This window comes from Anas platyrhynchos, chromosome Z, assembly GCF_047663525.1.
Source record: "Anas platyrhynchos isolate ZD024472 breed Pekin duck chromosome Z, IASCAAS_PekinDuck_T2T, whole genome shotgun sequence".
NCBI classification, from domain to species: Eukaryota; Metazoa; Chordata; class Aves; order Anseriformes; family Anatidae; genus Anas; species Anas platyrhynchos.
In genome coordinates this window covers 22,305,526-22,324,717 of record NC_092621.1, presented here as the reverse complement: position 1 = coordinate 22,324,717, position 19,192 = coordinate 22,305,526, and the positions used below count along the sequence as shown (strand labels likewise).

The window sequence follows — 19,192 nt, the reverse complement described above, 5'->3', positions numbered from 1 at the left end:
TGTATGCTTTGAATTTCCTTGTACTGATATATTTGTAGGAGGATATAGCTGGACTTCCTATATGGTGTTCATGCCATATGAACATAAGAATCTGGATATATTGCCAGGTTCCTGCCTTGCTCTTGTAGGATGACTAAAACTTACCATGCAATCTGAAGATTTTATATGAAGAGCAGCTAGTGTTTTTGGCACAAAGAAAAAAGTATTCTTTTCATCTCTATGAGAGCCACACAAGACACATCGGCCTTGCTGTAGTTCCTCTATCCCTGCTCTCTGTTTCACAGCTAAAAATCAGAACCCAACATATACCAAAATCCAAGAGACCCACAGGTTAAGAACCAAGACAGAGGAGGGCGTCAGACACTGCTAAGTGACAAACTCTTCCCTTGTGCCCCTTGTTCTGAACTCCCAATCCTTGCCTAATGATCCTAATTTAAGCGTCTTATTTCTAAGCTCTTTAGTAGTATCAGTGACTTCTGGCAAGCTCCAGCATCCATACTTAATGCCTCTTGCTCAACCACTGCTCTGTATATACCTCCTTGTTAGCCCTGCACAAGTCCTTACATGTTAACATTAAGCATACTTCATGTCTTTCTACCCCATAAATACTACTTGTGCTAGAGTAGCTGCTTGATTTGGATATAATTTGCATGACTACCTGTGTAAGATATATGACTTGTATATATGTTATGCAGGACGATTTTGATACTTGTAGGCCATGGCAGAAAATGACTGCCTGATGCTGGTATACCAACCTTTAATTATAATGTTACTTTGTGCCTACTGTAGAGATGGAAGTCTCTACATCTGTTTCAAGGATGATTACATTTCTAGCATCCTGGCTTGGATTTCTGTTGTCTCTTATTAGTATTAGTCTGCTGCTGCCTGGGATACTAAACACTGCAAATAATGAATAAACCCTAATATGATAGGTATGGAATGCATTTAAAAACACAGAGCAGAAAGATCTTTCCAGAATTTACCATTTCTGTATTAACACTTGTCCCACCAGTCTATCTCAGCCCCAGTATCACACTTTCCAGTTGCCAAAAGGGTTTAGAGACTCTGGACTGCTGAAACTGCACCCCCACAGAAAGCAAGGAACATAGTCAGAGCCTGATACATGACTTCAGCAGAAACAGCGAAACCCTACTACATTGTAAGAAAAACTTCCTCTGCTCCCACCATGCACAACTCAGCCATGTAAGGACAAAATCATAATTAAAAGCTAGCACAAACCCAAAAAATATTGGGTTCAGGCAAGTATTTGCTGACTAGTTTTGATGAGCACTGACTGTAAAGGAAATACCTAGTGTGCACAGAGGAGCTGCCTCTCTTGCTGGATGCAAGTTAAACATTTTCCATGAGCCAATTAAGCAAATGAGGGAGCTAGAGGCAAAATGGCTGAGAACTCAAGAGTAATTGTTAGTTCTGGGGTAGGTTTGTAATCAGGATAAGATGAACATACAGGACAATCTCAGAGCCATTTGCAATTAGAAAGCAGATCAAAATTATTCTAAGGTGCCAACGAGACTTTAGTTAGAAGTAATTTGATTAGAGGATCAGAGAAAGACCTGTCATTTCTACAGCTTTGCACCCCTCCTCAAAAGACCTATCTGTGCACACTTCATCATTTAGCTGATGATGACAAAGCTGATATCAGTACAATTCCCTTATGAAATAACCTAATGCAAAAGATCTTAAATGGGTATTATTTTTCATCTGCAATTAAGTAGTGCCTGAATATTCCAATCAGAAGCAGAGTTTCAGTGCTTCAGAGCTTTATAAACATAAAATGGACTGCTCCTCTTGAAGAATTATAGTACAGACAAAATTGAGAAAGGCCATGCAGACATTGAGGATAGTGACAGGAGGAAAAGATAGTCAAAGACAAACAGCAAAACCTTGAAAGCAAAGCAATACTATTACTACTAAGAAATGAAAGAAAGATGGAGAGTCCTCAAAAGGTTTCATTTTTCCAAGTCAATTGGAAACTGCTAAAACTGACTTTATCACCTGACTATAATCACTGATATTTCACTGGGTAGATGGCAGAAGTATAATATCAAAACCAACCAACCAACCAACCAACCAACCAACCAAAAAAAAACAACAAAACAAAGAAACACAAAACAACAAAAACCCAACACAATAGGGGAAAAAAGGATCAACTTTTGCCTGAAAAGTCTATGAATAATGTTAACTAACAGAAGGAGTCTAATGTAGTTTGGCCGGACTACATGAAAGTATTTAATTCAGTTTTACATTCAGAGAGATCACAGGCACCAATGAATAGTATGGCATTTACTGTAAGATTTACCTTACACTATAAGCATGTAAAATACCTCAAACTAGTGGATGTAGACATTAACAAGGAAACTTTCTATATGTGTACTACAAGTAAAAAGAAGTTCAGAAGAAGATCTGGGAGTATGATCAGAACAGCACACCTAAGATGTGCACCAAGGTGCCAAACTATGAAAAAGCCTTGCCAAAAGTTCATGTTAAGCTCACCAATTCAGAGTGCTTTCTAAGTTCAAAAATGTCCACAATTAGAGGGTTTGATAACCAAGAAAATACCAGTTCTGTCCATCATAAGATTATCTTGCAAAGATAGCTGCCCTGAAATAAAACTCAGAAAAAAATACATAAAACTGTACTTCATAGAAATATTAAGCCAGCAAAGTTTAATGATCAAAGGTGGATTTTTTTTTTGAAGGGCCCTGAAGTTAAGTAAATATCAGAGAATGTTTTCCATATATTTCACTTTTTAATCAGAAGAATGAAAGCATAAAGGTACTTGTGTATACTTTCAGAATGCAAACATAATTCCAAGTTAATTAGTGGTTGACTCATTATTAGGACATAATAATTGTGCCATACTTTGCCCCAAAATAAGAGCAGAATATGGCAATAAATGCCTCATATGTCTGCATTCTCTGTCTTCCAAACAGGTCTTGAAACAGAAGAATGCTGTGGACTCTGCTTTGCAGTCTAAATGAAATTGGTGTGAAGGCAGAACCAGGGGTAAGCCATTCAGCCTTGACATGCCTTTATCAGGCAAGTGCTTTGTAGTGTTGCGTTGCTAATAATGAGAAATAATATGTATATTGGATGTAATACACAGCATAGTGCTGTGCAATATGGAGGACTAGAGAAACACCTAGCCATGTAAAGTGTTGACTTGAGTCTTAGCAATGTGCACTATGAAATAGCTGGGCATTAAACACTGCATGAGATGGTATAGTAAATTGTGTATGAGTGATGGAGAACCCTGTGGAACAGAGACAGAGAAAATATTACAGGTACGTTAATACTGTGTGGCCCATCAAATACATCCAAAAGTTCTTGTGAGTGCTTAAAATGAGAAACATTCTTCATCCTTGCCATAAAACTCTGGAGACCCCACTCCAGACCACATTTGTAATATAATGGTGCTACACTGGATAATTTTTCATATTTTTCAATTATTCCTTACTAAAAGATATTGGCATATATGCTGATCAGAATACATATTCTCTTAGATGCTACACAGACTGGCTGGGAGGGGAAAAATCTCTTTCTGTTCTTGAATGCTTGTCAACATCTTCACTGCTCTTACATGAACAATACCTCAAATGGCACCTCAAAATTTGAGCAGTGGTGTGGGAAGCTCAAGAATACATAAAGCCACATTTTCACCCTGACAAATCAGGAGAAAGATGTGATTTGCTGCGCATTAGGATACCTCACACTACGAAAGGGGGCAGTCATATTCTCCTTTGTTATCCGGGAAGCTTCCCCTTGGTAGTCTGTTCCATGCTATTCCCAAGCTGTACATAAATGATACAAAAATTGATTCACAGCCCTAAGGTAGAATTTAAGCCTTCAGTTATATTATATACTCAGAACCATACACTACAGGTCTGAAAAATTTGAAGGAATGAATATAGATCCTGTTTTGTACAGACAAGGATCAGGAAGACATAAATACTTACTGTTTGCTGCTGAAAAAAATCATCAGTGGTTTGAGCCTTATTTCCTACAGAAATGCAGCTCATGAGATTGCCTTTTCTATCCATCTGTCAGGTGGTCCCACAACGACTTTGGAACCCATTAGTCAATTGTAACCAAATCTGACAGGATGGTTGAGAGAATTATATTGGCTTACTGAAAAATTCATAAAAATTGACAGATAGATTGAGTAGAGAGACTGAAATGAGTGCCATCACTTTAAAACTATTAGAGAGTATCCAATGGAGGGCAACAAAGATGGTGAATGGTCTAAAGGGCAAGACCTATAAGGTGCAGCTAGGGTCCCTTGGTTTGTTCAGCCCAGAGCAGGGCAGGCTGAGGGGAGGCCTCATGGTGGCCTGCAGCTCCCTCACGAGGGGAGCGGAGGGGCAGGCGCTGAGCTCTGCTCTCTGGGGACAGCGACAGGACCTGAGGAAACGGCATGGAGCTGGGACGGGGAGGGTCAGGCTGGGTGTTAGGGAATGGTTCTGCACCCAGAGGGTGGTTGGGCACTGGGGCAGGCTCCTCAGGGCAGTCAATGGTCATAGCACTGAGCCTGCTGGAATTCCAGAAGCATTTGGACAATATTCTCAGATATCTGGTTTGATTTTGGAGTACTGCTGTGTGGACCCAGGATTTGGACTCGATGATCCTTGTGGGTCCCTTCCAACTAGGGCTATTCTATGATTTTATGATCACTATGGGAAAGTCTGCAGGACTTGGAAGAGGAAACTGGGGAAAAGTGGAGTACTGTATAAAACTTTAACATCTTTAAATAACAGCTCGGACAGTTAGTGGTAAAGAAAGTAAAGAATGAGAAGGAAATCATAGAATAGGCATAAATATGGTAGTTATGTGATAGGAAGACATAGAAAAGCAGGAGCTACTTAGTTGCATAACAACTTCTAGTTATTTTCTTTTTCTTTCAGGTTAGTGATACTGATAACTACTGATGATAACAGTAGTACTATGTTGTTGCTTTGATCAGAAATTATCTAGCCTGATTTCTGCAGACTAAGTTGGTGACTTCTGGAGTTTTACAAGCAAACAGAAAACAAATTCATGTACAATTTTAAAATTCAGTATAAAAAATCCCAAATTTTTGCTAACTAATCTAGAATTTTGTCCAAATTAGGCCATAGAGTCCACTGGGCTTTGTATGCCTTTAAGCACTCTGGTTTTGTTGACTGATATGATGAATGCAAAAGGACTTCTTTTCAGGCTTCTGGCAAACCTAAGCTTGAAACATATAAATCATAATAAGGCACTGGCACCAATGCCCATGGATTAAATATTTGTACAAATCAATAATTCACTCTGAACAACCTGCACTCTAAATTTCTCTCTATACAACATTTCAAAAAAATCCAAAAGCAATCTAAAAACTAGAAAGCAGAGCAAAGCAACTTAAGCAGCTCTCTGGAGCTGCTTAAGTTCAGCTTACTGCAAGGAGCCGTGTTCTCCCTTCAGAACCTCTCTGCTGCACTTTGGTTAGATAAATTGCTCAAGGGAAAAACAACTGAAGGACATTTTCTTCCACAGAGAACTTTTGTTTAAAGAGAACAATGTATTTATTTTTATTTTGTGTCATTTAGAGGTAGCTTTAGGCAATGGATTTATTCAACTCCTGCGATGAAGTACTTTGCAGACCCTAGCTTCTGCTGATGAGACACCTGTACTTTTACTATATGAGGCTCTAAAGAGACAACAATAAATGAATAAGCAATAGAAGTGAAAATTAGAATATTCTGAACAGATATTTGCACTCTAACCTCCAGTTAGCCTCTTCCATGTTCCAGAGAAACTAAATTATATATCTTCCTTCTTTTCAGAAAAGATATTCTCCTTAACACTCAAATTCCCCTTCCCTCTTAATTTGTTTTTCTGTGGTTATATGTTTATTCATGAAGGTTACTACTATACTGACCTGAAAAGATATTTTTACTCCATTTTTTTTTTGCCATGTTCTAGCAGCCTGCCTAATCAAATATGCTTCATTTGATTTGTCTAATCAAATATATGTACACATACTAACTTTATCTATCTCAAATTGTTTCTGTCTTCATCTAATGATGACTACAACAGTAGACTACAAACTTTTCTTAATAATGAATGATCTCATAAAGAAAAACACAGGAAAATTAAATTACTTACCTAGTTGAAGTTCACTGAATTATTACGCACAGACTGTGGCTAAGAAACTAAAATATCAGATTTTTAATGCTTACCATATCCAGACTTTATACATCTACAAATAGATCCATATCAGTAAGTCTAAGTTTTCACTGAGATTGTCATACTCCTGCCCATGACAATAATCAGCCCAATATTTTGGTACCTGAATACTTCACCAGTGCAACTCATGTAAGATTGTATGGTTAGCTGAAATTACTTTCTCTAATATGCGTTAACAGTTTCTGTACTTGTTTGTTGTGACTTTGTACTATTGCCAGCATACGCAGATATGACAAATTTCTGAAGTTCTGCATAGCATTGTTTGGACTTGACTGGGTAACTGCCTTTGTACATGTCACTGGTGAATCTTTAAAATGTCCAAGTCTGTTAGCCACAAATTAAAACACAAGATGAATAACTGGATACTGTACAGAAAAGAAATGGGAGATTAAATCAGGATAGCAACCTGATGAGCTGTTCCTAGAGAGAAGGTGTTTGCTCGTTAAGAACACTAACACATGAGCTGGCACTAGTACTGTTTTCCTTTGCTCAGGTGTATAGTATGACACAATTAGCAGCAAGGATCAAAGGTACTGACAGGGCTCTGCACAGCCAACATCTCTTTGAGAGATTCTCTGAGTTCACTTCTCTCCTCTTGAGTTCAAAGAAGGTCTGTTGTGCACCATGAAATCTAAGTCTTCTCATACCATTGACCAGGAAGCTTGCTATGGTTATAATCTCACTGGTGTTACAGGGATGTTGTGTGGAGGACAAGCGCAGCCTTGGTGGCAGTGAACAAGAAATGGTGCTGTTCAGGATCCTGAGGGCATAAAGGATGGAGCACGGCAAGCTTGCTACCCTACACATTAGGAGAGCAGACTTAGGCCTCTTGAGGGATCTGCTTGGTAGGGTACCAAGGCCCATGAAGAGGGGTCCCAAGAAAGCTAGTTAATGTTGAAGGATCACCTCCTCCAAGCTCAGGAGTGACGCACCCCAGCAAAGAAGAAGTCAGCCAAAAATGCCTGGAGCCCTACATGGAAGATTGAGTTGCTCCTGGCCAAACTCAGGCAGAAAAAGGCCTACATAGGGTGGAAGCAAGGACATATAACCTGAGAGGCATACAGAGAAATTGTACAAGCAGACAAGGATTAGGTTAGGAAAGCTGAAGCTCTATTAGAATAAAATTAGACCAGGGATGTCAAGAACAACAAGAAAGGCTTCTATATGCATATTGATGGTAAAAAGAAGACCAAGGAAATTGTGGCCCTTTCCAGAAGGAAAGAGGAGACCTGGTTGCCTGGGATACAGAGAAGGTTGAGGTTGAGGTTGACTTTTTTTTTGCATCAGTCTTCCCTGATAAGAACTATGGTCACATAGACCAGGTCCCAGAAGGCAGGAATCAGGAGAATGAAGAACTGCTGTAGGAAAAGATCAAGTTTGAGCTACAGAACCTAAAGGTGCACAGGTCCATAGGACCTCATGACATGCATCCAACGATCCTGAGGGTGGATGGTAGATGGTAGATGGTAACTGGTGGATGTAGCTGCTAAGCCACTGTCCATCATATTTGAGAGGTCATGGCAGTCCAGTGAAGTTCGCATTAACTACAAGAGGGTAAACATAAGCCCCATTTTTAAAAAGTGAAAAAAGGAAGGCCTAAGGATGCACAGGCCAGTCAGTCTCATGTCTGTGCCTGGCACCATAGAGCAGATGCCATGGAGCAGATCCTCCAGAAAAATATGCTAAGGAATGTGGAAATAAGGAAGTGATTGTTGACAGCCACCATGTCTTCAATAAGGGCCAATTGTGCTTGACAAAACTGGTGGCCTTCTATGGTGGGTTTACAGCATTGGTGGTGGATAGGGGAAGAGCAACTGACATCATCTACTTGGACTTGTGCACAGCATTTGACACTGTCCCACATGATATCCTTGTCTTTAAATTGGAGAGGTAAGGATTGGTGGGTAAGGAATTGGCTGGATGGTCACACTTGAAGTGTTGCAGTCAATGATTCAATGTCCAAGTGGAGATCAGTAATGAGTAGTGTTCCTCAGGAGTTGGTATTGGGACTGGTGTTATTTTACATCTTTATTAGCGACATGGACAGAGGGATTGAGTGCACCCTCAGCAAGTTTGTTGATCATAACAAGCTGTGTGGTGCTGTTGACATGCTGGAAGGAAGGGATGCCCTCCCTTCACAAGTTTGAGAGGTGGCCTATGTGAACTTCGTGAAGTTCAACGAGGTCACAGGCAAGGTCCTGCATCTGGGCTAAGGCAATCCCAAGCACAGATAAAAGGTTGGACAGAAAATGCAGCCCTGAAGAGAAAGACTAGAGCATGTTGGTTGATGACGAGCTCATTGTGAGCTAGTAAGCCAACTGTAACCTGGGCTGCATCAAAAGAAGCATGGCCAGCAGATCAAGTGAGGCAATCCTTCCCATCTGCTCTGCTCTTGTGAGATCCTGCCTTAAGTAATGTGTTCAGCTCTGGGGCTCCCAGCACAAGAGGTGGAACTATTAAATTGAGGCCCGAGGAGGGCCACAAAGATGATCAAGGGGCTGGATCACCTCTTCTATGAAGATAGGCTGAAGGTGTTGGGTTTGTTCAGCCTGGAGAAGAGAAGGCTCCTCTGGAGAGATCATATAGTGGCCTTCCAGTACCTAAAGTAGACCTACAGGAAAGTAGGAGAGGGACTCTTTATCAGGGAGTGTAGAGATAAGAGAAGGAGCGTATTAAGTATTATTAATATTAATTACTTGGAGGATGGTGAGGCACTGGCAGTCCCTACTAGCAGTAGGGTTGGAACCAGACAATCTTTAAGGTCCCTTCCAACTCAAACCATGATTTATGAAAATTGTTCAATATTTATTGAATATCAGGATGCCTTCATACTCGCAGGATAAATGTGCATATAGAAAACTATTTGAAGAAAATAGCTTGTACCTACCCAAAGGGAGTGTCTTCTTATTCCTTACACAAGTTGATTTTAAAGGTTCTCTTGAAATTTAGTACAGGATGTTACTGAGACCTCTTCTAGAATAAAATAGCTAAGCTAAATTTTCCAAAATAGATAAACCCATGGCCTATAAATTGATGGAATAAGTAGAAGACATACTGAATGCAAAGCTTCCAAGAGGCTGTTTTTCAGTGGATGAACTACAGTCCAGCTGCATTCAGAAGTTAACTAAGAGATAATGCTAGCACTCTAAGGAACATCAAGCCCATTTACTGCAGTCTAAGTAAGTTCAGTCTGCATTTTTCTACTCTGGAGAAGCAGTTATCCTCAAGAAATATCAAGGTGATCTGGCAGTATCTTGAAGGATGTTGATCGTTTAGAACAGGTCCAGAGGAGGACCACAAAGATGATCAGAGGGCTGGAGCACCTCTCCTGTGAAGAAAAGCTGAGGGAGCTGGGACTGTTCAGCCTCAAGAAAAGAGGATTCTGGGGGGACCTCATTGCAGCTTTTCTGTGCTTAAAGGGTTCTTATAAAAAAGATGGAGAGCAACATTTTGCTCGAGCAGATAATGACAGGACAAGGGGGACTGGTTTTAAACTAAAAGAGGAGAGATTTGGATTAGAGGTTAGGGGGAAATTCTTCACTCACATGGTGGTGAAGTACTAGGTTGCCCAGAGATGTTGTGGATGCCCCATCCCTGGAGTTGTTCAAAACCTGGTTGGATGAGGCCTTGGACAACCTGGTCTAGTAGGTGGCATCCCTGCCCATGGCAGAGGGGTTGGAAATGGATAATAAGGTCCCTTCCTACCTGAGTGTTTCTATGGTTGTGTAATTCTATCTGATTTTCATAGACCTAAAACTATTAGGAAAAAGACCACAAACAAAACCAACCAACTAAACAAACAAAAACAACTACAGCAAAAAATCCATACCTGACCCAGAATAAATTTGAAGTTTTAGAGGGTGTATTTATCTATTTGGATTGTTCAAGGAACCATGTCCTTTTTTATACATGTCATTAAGTCTTACTCTTTCGACCAAAGTAATTAATGAACATTATTTAGACCTTTTAAAAAACTTCATGTTAGAAATCTCTTTAGAGTTACAGAACCATAATAACTTCAAGTAGCTTCTTAATGACAAACATTATGTAATGTTAGTCAGATGAACACGAATGTGATTTCTTCTAAGTAAAAGACAATCTGAGGACATGACTAGATTATATTAAGAGTAATAAATTTATAAAATGGCTTGATACATGAAAAGTTAACCAGTTTGTCTCATTGAAATATTTTCAATTCAGCAGAGTGTTAGTCTTATTAATATCAGGAGATAGAGGATTATTTGTGGAAAAAGTGAAAACAAAAACAAAAACAAAAACAAAACCACTCACAAATATAGGTAAAGGAGAAGAAAAGGACACGTCTTCACTTTTTATTCCCCCAAACACCTCACAAAACTAGTAATGAATATTTTAATGTATTACTGATTCCTACTGTTTTCATCAGGTTGCAACAAGCTGCACAGTACCGAATAACCCTTGTGCTAGATACTGTGCATAGATATAGTATATATCTCGCCTTTTTTGCCAAGCATTATATATATTTCAGTTGCCTGTTATGATGGATTTGAAATCGTTTACACATCTTTTATTAAGCAGCTTGGATGATCTTTACAGTTCTTTTTATGGAATAATTGAGCTGTTAAGCTTTTGGAATATACATCTACATTGGCAGCTCTAGATATTATTACTGTCTTGGAAATTTCTCTTAGGAGAATCACATTTATTGTTAAAGGAACACCTGCAAACACAGCTTTTATGAAGATCTCTTGAAGATGATAGCAACTACTTCATTCAAAAAGATTTTTTTCTACTAAAATAATTTAATTTCCAAGATGAATTCAGAGATAGGCCACAGGAATAAATATTACTCAAAGTACTTGAATGACAATCACTTTAATGCTTGAATATTTACACTCACCCCTGAGAAGTAGAGAAGAAATGTGTCATGTTACAAGTCTATCTTCATTTTTACTTTCATTTTGCATCTAATGAAATACACATTACCGATTCAGGCATTTAAGTAAAGAGAATAATGTAGGCATTACAGATAAATTGGCAAACGAAGCTTCACAGCAAAAATTAATATGCAGAGAACATCCAGGCACAGCTATTAGTTAGGCTACACCTAACAATAAAGCAAATTTTAATAATAATTCATCATTATAACAGCCAGTATTTCAAACAATAAGGGGGAAAATTAATTCCCAGAGGTCTGCAAAAGATTCTGTGAATTTCCTAGAGCCTTGATGCAATGAATAAATTACAGATAAAAGGTTGGGCTGGACCTTCTGGTACGAATTCCATGCAGAGAAAATACAGACTTTTTTTTTTTTTTTTTTTTTTTTTTTTTTAACTTTTACAGAATCCCTTTGCACTTTGAAAATTAAAACAATACAGAACTGGCAGTAACACATGTGCTAAACCTACTGTTGAGGTTTACAGATGTATTTTTGCTGAGAGGTTAAATTTTAGACCTGAAACAGTAAAAAGGCTGTAAGCACTAAGACTGCCTTCTGCTAGATCAAAGCAATCACTATTTACATCTGAAAAGTTCTCGTCTGCTAGTAGTGTTTGTTCTGAAACATGGTAAAAAGAGAGTCCTGTTAATTCACATCTATAAAGAACTAGAAAATCAATAAATTGTTTTTGTTGATATACATGTATTAATGTTACTCCTGTAAAAACTGTTCTTTTAACGAATTTGCAGCACTGAAATAACAGACCATTGTATGTGTTTATTTTTCCATTTTTATTCTAGGCTTTGTGGGAATGCATATAGTACTACCCTTTCAGGGAACATGCTCTTAACAAAATGCCTATAAAGGGATGTCCGGAGCAGTGCTGCTATATTTTGACAGCTTTGAATAAATATAGTCATTGTATATCAAACAATCCGTCTGAAATTCTTCTTCAGCATAAATCTAAAGCAATTTATAGTGAAGCATGACACAATCCCTGTTAATAGAGAGTGTACAAAATGCCCTTTTCTGCACAACTCCTATTGCTGTCATTAAAATAGGTCTCTTCTCCAGCACTGTATGGCAGAACATGGAGAAGACAACATGGAAAGATATCTGTCTGGATAAAGAGTTCCTCTTCTGTTCTGAACAGCATTTACAAGCTGTTTTTATCTCCAATGTATCTCCAATTCTGGGACACAACTTTATAAAAAACAACATCAGCTGATAGATTTTAGTTTCCTACTAATGTTTCACTGTTCATGGGATTTGTCAGCTTCAAGTGGCCTATGTAGTTCTCTACAGCCTATAGTCTCTCTTTATGTAAACTATCTATTTTACTGCTTATATAATCTACAGCAACTGCAGTTGTCCACAAACAGCTATCAAAATAGCAACACAATGAAAGCTACACAGATTTTCTGGCTTGGTTATATATGATGTTCACATACATATGAATATATTATATAATGATATATATTACATGATATATAGAATACATAATATACATTATACAATGCATATATATGAATAAATATGACATGGATATAGAAGGCTTACTGATGTTTTGGACAGAAAGATGGGTTTGATAAACTTAATTCTCATCTAAAGCTCTTTTAAGGAATTACTTTAAATAAATTTTACACAAATTCTACAGTCTTTTAATTCTTTTACATCAGCATGACCTTCAGTCATTAATTGCTGTGTCTCTAATTTTATTGTTACAATGATAACACAGACTTCCAACACAGACCAGTGAGAAAGTTCTTGCATACAATTCATCAGATAGAAAGTAATTTAGGTAAGAACCATCACAACACTGACTTGAAACAGAAATTTAACCAATATATATTAATCCATGCCTCTGCTTGCATTTACTTGGATGTGGATTATGGTATGCCCCAACCATAACCAGCTAGGCACCTGTTGAACGTGACATGCTTCCAACTGGACTGGTAGCCCAGGGTGTCCTTTCCATTGGGCTGGGATACATCTGCCCCTCACCCCAAAATCAAGATACAAACAGGACACCTAGATTTATGAATCTGCTAGTACCTTTGGTTTCCACAGTCAAGGCATAGCTTATGACATATTACAGTAAAAGAAAGATTTGCTAAGTGAGATGAATAGATTTAAAATATGTCATCCTAAAATTAGGAACCTATATCTATATTTAGACAATTAAATGACTGTTCCAGTTTTCAAATGTTTCCTTACCTGGATGGAGGAACTGGTGATCATTTTGCTTAGAACAATCAGGCCACCTATTTAAAGTGTCTTGCCCGAGTTTCTTAAACTGAATTTAATTATTTATTACATAAACAGATTCCATCTGCAAACAGCATTTAAAGTAAAACATCCCCTCTAACTGAAGAAAAGTAAAGGCAAGTGAAACATTTTGAATATGACTATATTTAAGAAACAGGTGAAATTTCATCATCTTTCATCACTTTATGCACTGTAAGATCACTACTGAATAATCCTAATTCAGTAGCCTTGAATCTTTAAATTCACTTCTCACATAGTTCAGGAATGAATTGACAAAATCAAAAGAGTTTTTCCTTAAAATGCAAACAAACAAATAACTGAAATATAAAAAATATGTTTTTACTTCAACAACATCAGGAAATTTAAGGTAGATACTCCGTTAGTACCAGTATACAAGGTCAAATCTCTATGAATTCCTGCAGACCTTGTATTGTCTTCATGAGATTTTCAGTTGTAAATGATACTTTGAAAAGCATAGTGATTTAGATTTAAGATACTAGGACTCAAAACCAACAAACATACCTGTAAACAGGCCAAACATACCTGTAAACAGTTTTTAGTTATTTACTTGTATTTTTGCTATTCTGACTCAGTAAAATTTGAAGATTATAGTCCATCTGAAGTAGACTTTTCAATGCAAAATGAAGACAATAAACCACCAAAAATATAAAAGTGTTTTAGATATCTTCATGTATCAATTGAAAAAAAGTCCCTTTTGTTTTTTCTTTTCAAGCATCCTTCTGAGTGACACTGAAATTTGGTCCTGTTCTTAAAAAAAAAAAATAAATCTAGCTTGATCTGCAGTAACAAAATGCAATTCAAATATTCCACATATTTCTTTTCAGAAAAATTGAGATCTAGTTATTCAGTTTGATTAACCAATCTCAACTGATTTTTTTATAGTGTATGATCAGAAAATGTAAATTATGGCTCTGTGATGGCAGCTGTCAGCAATAAGCACTGTATTTATTCCTTGGAATTTTATTCAGTCATATCCAAAGTCACCCAAACTGTGCAAAAGCTTGTTTAACCATTAAATGTCCCAGTTTGAAAATGCTGAACATGGATATCTTCAAAGGGGTCAGTTGTCAGTATGTTGGTACTTAAATAAATCCTCTTTCCAGATACTCTATTTAAAAAGCTGTTATCCAAATCTTTTCTGTCTGATAAACAGAACAGAAATTATTGCCTATTTTAATTTCTCAGTATAAGTGGAAAATCTTGTATTTTGCATGCACATTTTTTGTAATAATTAGTAAATTAATACACAGTTCCATACAGAGCAAACTACACTTCTTGTAGAGCTATTACAACATTCATACTTTATTTTATGTAAAGGTGAATTATCTGTGTTGTATAATCAGCATGTTACATCCTCCTTCATTTTCCCCATAAGTTATTTATAATGATGATAAGAACATTTTATATTTTAGGGTGACAACTCTTCTTGTAAGCCTTCCTTCAAAAGCCTTGAGGGGACTGAATAACACATCGTAACAATTTCAATCTTTTCTCTTTGCTGTGATTTAACATTGCAGATTTTTCTTCTAGTGATGTCTCTCACAAAGCTTCTCAGAAACCAAATATGAAGATCCGCCTTCTCAACCCCCCTCCAGAGAAAAATCTCAGAACTGAAAGCTCTGCTTTCGAGTGACAGAATGATGAAACAGAAAAATGGAGCTGAACATCTGCTATTTCACTATTAATGTTGGTGCAACATACTCATCAACAGAAGGATTTAAGAGTTACTGTGCTAAAGTGTATAACTGACTATAAATAGGATTAGTAGCAAAATGAAAGTACTACTAGCAACCTCAAAGTGGTTGATAACTATATGACAGCCTACAGATAAAAAAAAAATAAAAATCAGAATCATTTACCTATGGCCATCATTTCTCAAACACCATATCCTTTGCCATAAATTCTTTAAAATATAAACTATACAAAAGGTCTAGCTAGTCCACAAATAGTAGCTTTCTGAATTTTAAGAAGTATACTGATGACAAGATCTTATAACAAGCACTGCCAGCTGTCCACCTCTCTTGTAGAGATCTCTTCACCTCTCTGCAGTGGGCTAGGCATAATATGTGTCACTTACGTAATTGGCAAAAAGATGTTATGTGCAGTTTTATTTATGATACATATGCTACTCTGCTAATTGTCATGCCTTAAGTTTCTGTTTAAACAACACATAGCTACAAGACTGGGCCCTGTGATTAAAAAATGTAAAAGAACAACAATGCTGGAAGACTTTTTTTTTTTTTTCTTTCTTTTTTTTTTCCTTGCATGGCTAATGAAATTTTATTAGCAAAGGAAACAAGCACTTGACTATAGTTGCACAGGAATTATTATTATTATTTTAAATCAACATTTCTCTTGATTTAGCATAAAGGAAACATGGGCCTGAATATGACACAGACATGGCAGAAAAAGCCTTTCAAAGAACCAGATGGATGAAGAAACATGAAAACCTGCCTTGGCTCAACTTTTCAGGGATGCACTGACAGGCAGTATTTAGGAGGTAGAATGAGACCCCTCTCTTAGGAGATCTTGGACACTCAGGTGTGATACATCTCTTTTAACATCAGTTTCAGTCCTGACAAGAGCCACATCCACAATTCCATTGACCAAACATAATTCTTTTTCCCTGAGTCACAGGATATGGAAGAAGCCATTGGGAGACATGCTCCCAAGTCTCTGTCTTCAGAGCGGATGGGATACACAAAGACATGTCTTTTCAGAGGGGGAAAAGTCACCAATGACCACTGCTATTGCAATGCTCAACAAAATTACTTTTCTGGTGGTCTTTTTGTCTGAACAACACTAACTTGTATTCTGATCAGCTGCATAGGACAGTGGTAAGAAATGTTTATTTTTGAGGTGAGAATAGTGTTAGGTTACGATTCTGCAACCATGTGTGTTCTTTCAATCAGATGTATTTTCTGTCCTTCCTGTAACATTTACACTCATACTGTACACTAACCTGGAATATATCTTTCCATTATTAGCAAAATATAAAACAGCAATGTATGTTTTCATTAAAGGAATCTATACAGAAATGCTCCACGTTCTCACTTTCACCTGTAAGTTACTCTTTTGATAGTGTAATGAAAGAAAATACAGCTGATACAAAGTAGTAATAAACAGAATTTAAAAACAATGCTTGTACTTTTGGCTGTCACAGACAGAGAATTAAAGTAAATAATCTGGATATTCAGTTAACCAGTTAGCTAGAATCTACAGAATTTGTTAGTCAAATGAAACTAGCAGCCACACACAAACTAAGTTAAAAAAATTGAATTAACTTTGGGAAAAACAAACAAAAACTTTTGTGGTAGCTATTGCTAAATATAACACCCTTTCCACCTTCCCTCACCCTCTCAAAGCTCATTAAAACAGACAAACAAACAAACAACAACAACAAAAAAAAAACAAACAACAAAACAAACAGAAAACAGAAAAGTCAAGTTTCTTTCCACTGCAGAGTGCCCTAATTTGGTCTTCCATATGGAAATGGTAATTAAGGAGCCCAAAGCAGTAATCCATGTTAGCACACTGCTGTGTACAAGCTAATGAACTTTTCCTCTCAATGGGGATAATTAGTGTGGGCAAAAGGCAGTACTAGTATGGCTAGAATAATTGCTGTTCCACAGATAACTTGTGTGTATCTACACTATACTCCATTGTGAATTGCAGTCATCATCAATGACATTTGCTTATGGTAGCTCCATTAACTTTTTTCAAAAACTTCATAATATGGAAAAAGCTTTTCTTATGTAGGTGAACAGGAATTTAGCATAGAAGACTGTATTCATGCTTAATCACCACAGAAAGCAAACTGCTACAGAAAGTTTCTTTCAAATTTTGTAGATATTTCTCAACAGTAGAAAAGTTGAGTAAGTAGGCATAATATCCCTATTCTTTTTTATACCAATTCAGCTTCAGTGGGCCTAGAAATTTCATGAAATCTATTTTAACTGGAAAGCTTCTATGATTCATTGGGGGCTAAAGTCAAGTGCAATGGTGACTGTAACTGTCCTGATCAAGAACTCTGACACCAACTTAAAAAATAATTACTGTCAGTTGCTCTTATACCTTGGCTTCTTGTGAAGTCACCATACCTAAAGATGCAGGAGACACTCAGCAGTGGGAATTTGCTCTGACTTTCTATACTGGTAAAATGATCATAGGAAAATGCTGAAAATGTTGTGAAGGTACAGAAAAGTATGTGTACCAAAGAAACAGAGAAAGATGCTATAAGGTGTTTCAATAATAATTTAAAATTACTCCTGTTCTTTCATGAAAATTTAACCTGCATTACTGCAGACAACAGGCAATGACGAGATGCTGCCTGAGAAAGGGATACAATTCACTCTACTGCTGACATTCATTTCACACTTTTATTATTTTTTGTTTGTTTGCTTTGTTTTATTAGTTTTTGTTAATGAACTTACTGGGAATCTACTGGTCAAAAAGCACTTTTTCAGGAATATTAAAAAAATCATACTCAGACAATCTCTCATAGGAAGAAACCATTTTAGAGCCATGTTACAAATGAATATTTTCATAGTTAAGAAGCAGATACAATGTCCATTGGGATTTTTTACTAATTGCCTATATTTCAGAGCCCAAGAGGATATGAATGAAATAATTTATTAGAACAGAAAAAATAAATAATTTTTTTTATTGGAAAACTGAAATGCAATTTAGATTGAGACTACTGGAGACAAAATGATTTAACTCCACCAAACATCAAACAAGCTCTTCTGTAACTATAACAATGCATTTTAAAGCCATGACACTTTTGGCACTTTGGTGCCAATAGGGTGAAACCAATGTCCATTAAAGTCACCTTGACAGGTCTAGGATTTTATTCTGCTGCATTAGTTAAGATGACATTACCATGAGTTTATTGCAGCAGTATAGTTTGCATAAATTTGGAACTAGTACCATAATGTGTATTTATAAATATATAGGTTGCAAATCAAAAAATTATGATATAAACAGAGGCATACAGCAAGTCTTAGCAATTAGTGATCTTTTGAAAAAGCAGAATTTTAATGTAAAAAATTATTTGTGATCATTAGATGCAGGCTAAGACTCTTGTTTAAGGACTGCAATTTTGCAGAAAGTAGTCCAGGAAAAAAAAAACACATTAAACATGACCATTTTCTTTCATCTAAAACGGATCACAAGCTTTTGAAGTTATCTCAGCACCAGCATACCTTATCTAAAAAGCTTAAATTGTCATGCAGCAACCCTCCCAAATATACATTCGGTAAGAGTCTCAAGATGTTTGGATTTACACATCACCCTACAATTCACATATTTGACTCAGCTTAGATATATGACAAAATAAATAGACAGATCTGACTATGGTAGACAATATACAAAACAATTCATCATTAGTAGGCAAGGCATCTCAAAAATTCAGTGCTGCCAGCCTAAAAGTTCTTGCCAGACTAATACTAAGAAGGTAAAAGAGAATTTGGAAATTTGTAGAAATATAAGCAAACAAAATAGAAAACAGAGCTTACAATATTTTTATTAGAAGAACATTTCAAAATATGCTCAAGGAAAAAAAGAAACATCAGAAAGGGTTACTTATGAATCATTGCTATAAATTACACAAAATGATTTTATTTATTTTATTTTTTTTTGTTTTGCAAGGCACTGTATTTTAGTTTGAAATCAGAATACACATAATCCTTTTTGAAAAAATTCAATAGATTTCAAATTTGAATGTGATAATCTAATACTGCCCACTAGTATTGACA

General features: G+C 36.7%; 1 protein-coding gene across 2 annotated transcripts in view; it reads right to left on the bottom strand.

Annotated features, from left to right (window-relative positions):
* The window catches only part of RNF180 (ring finger protein 180), an 85,633-nt gene that overhangs the window by 30,154 nt on the left and 36,287 nt on the right, over positions 1-19,192 (bottom strand). The window lies entirely within an intron of this gene.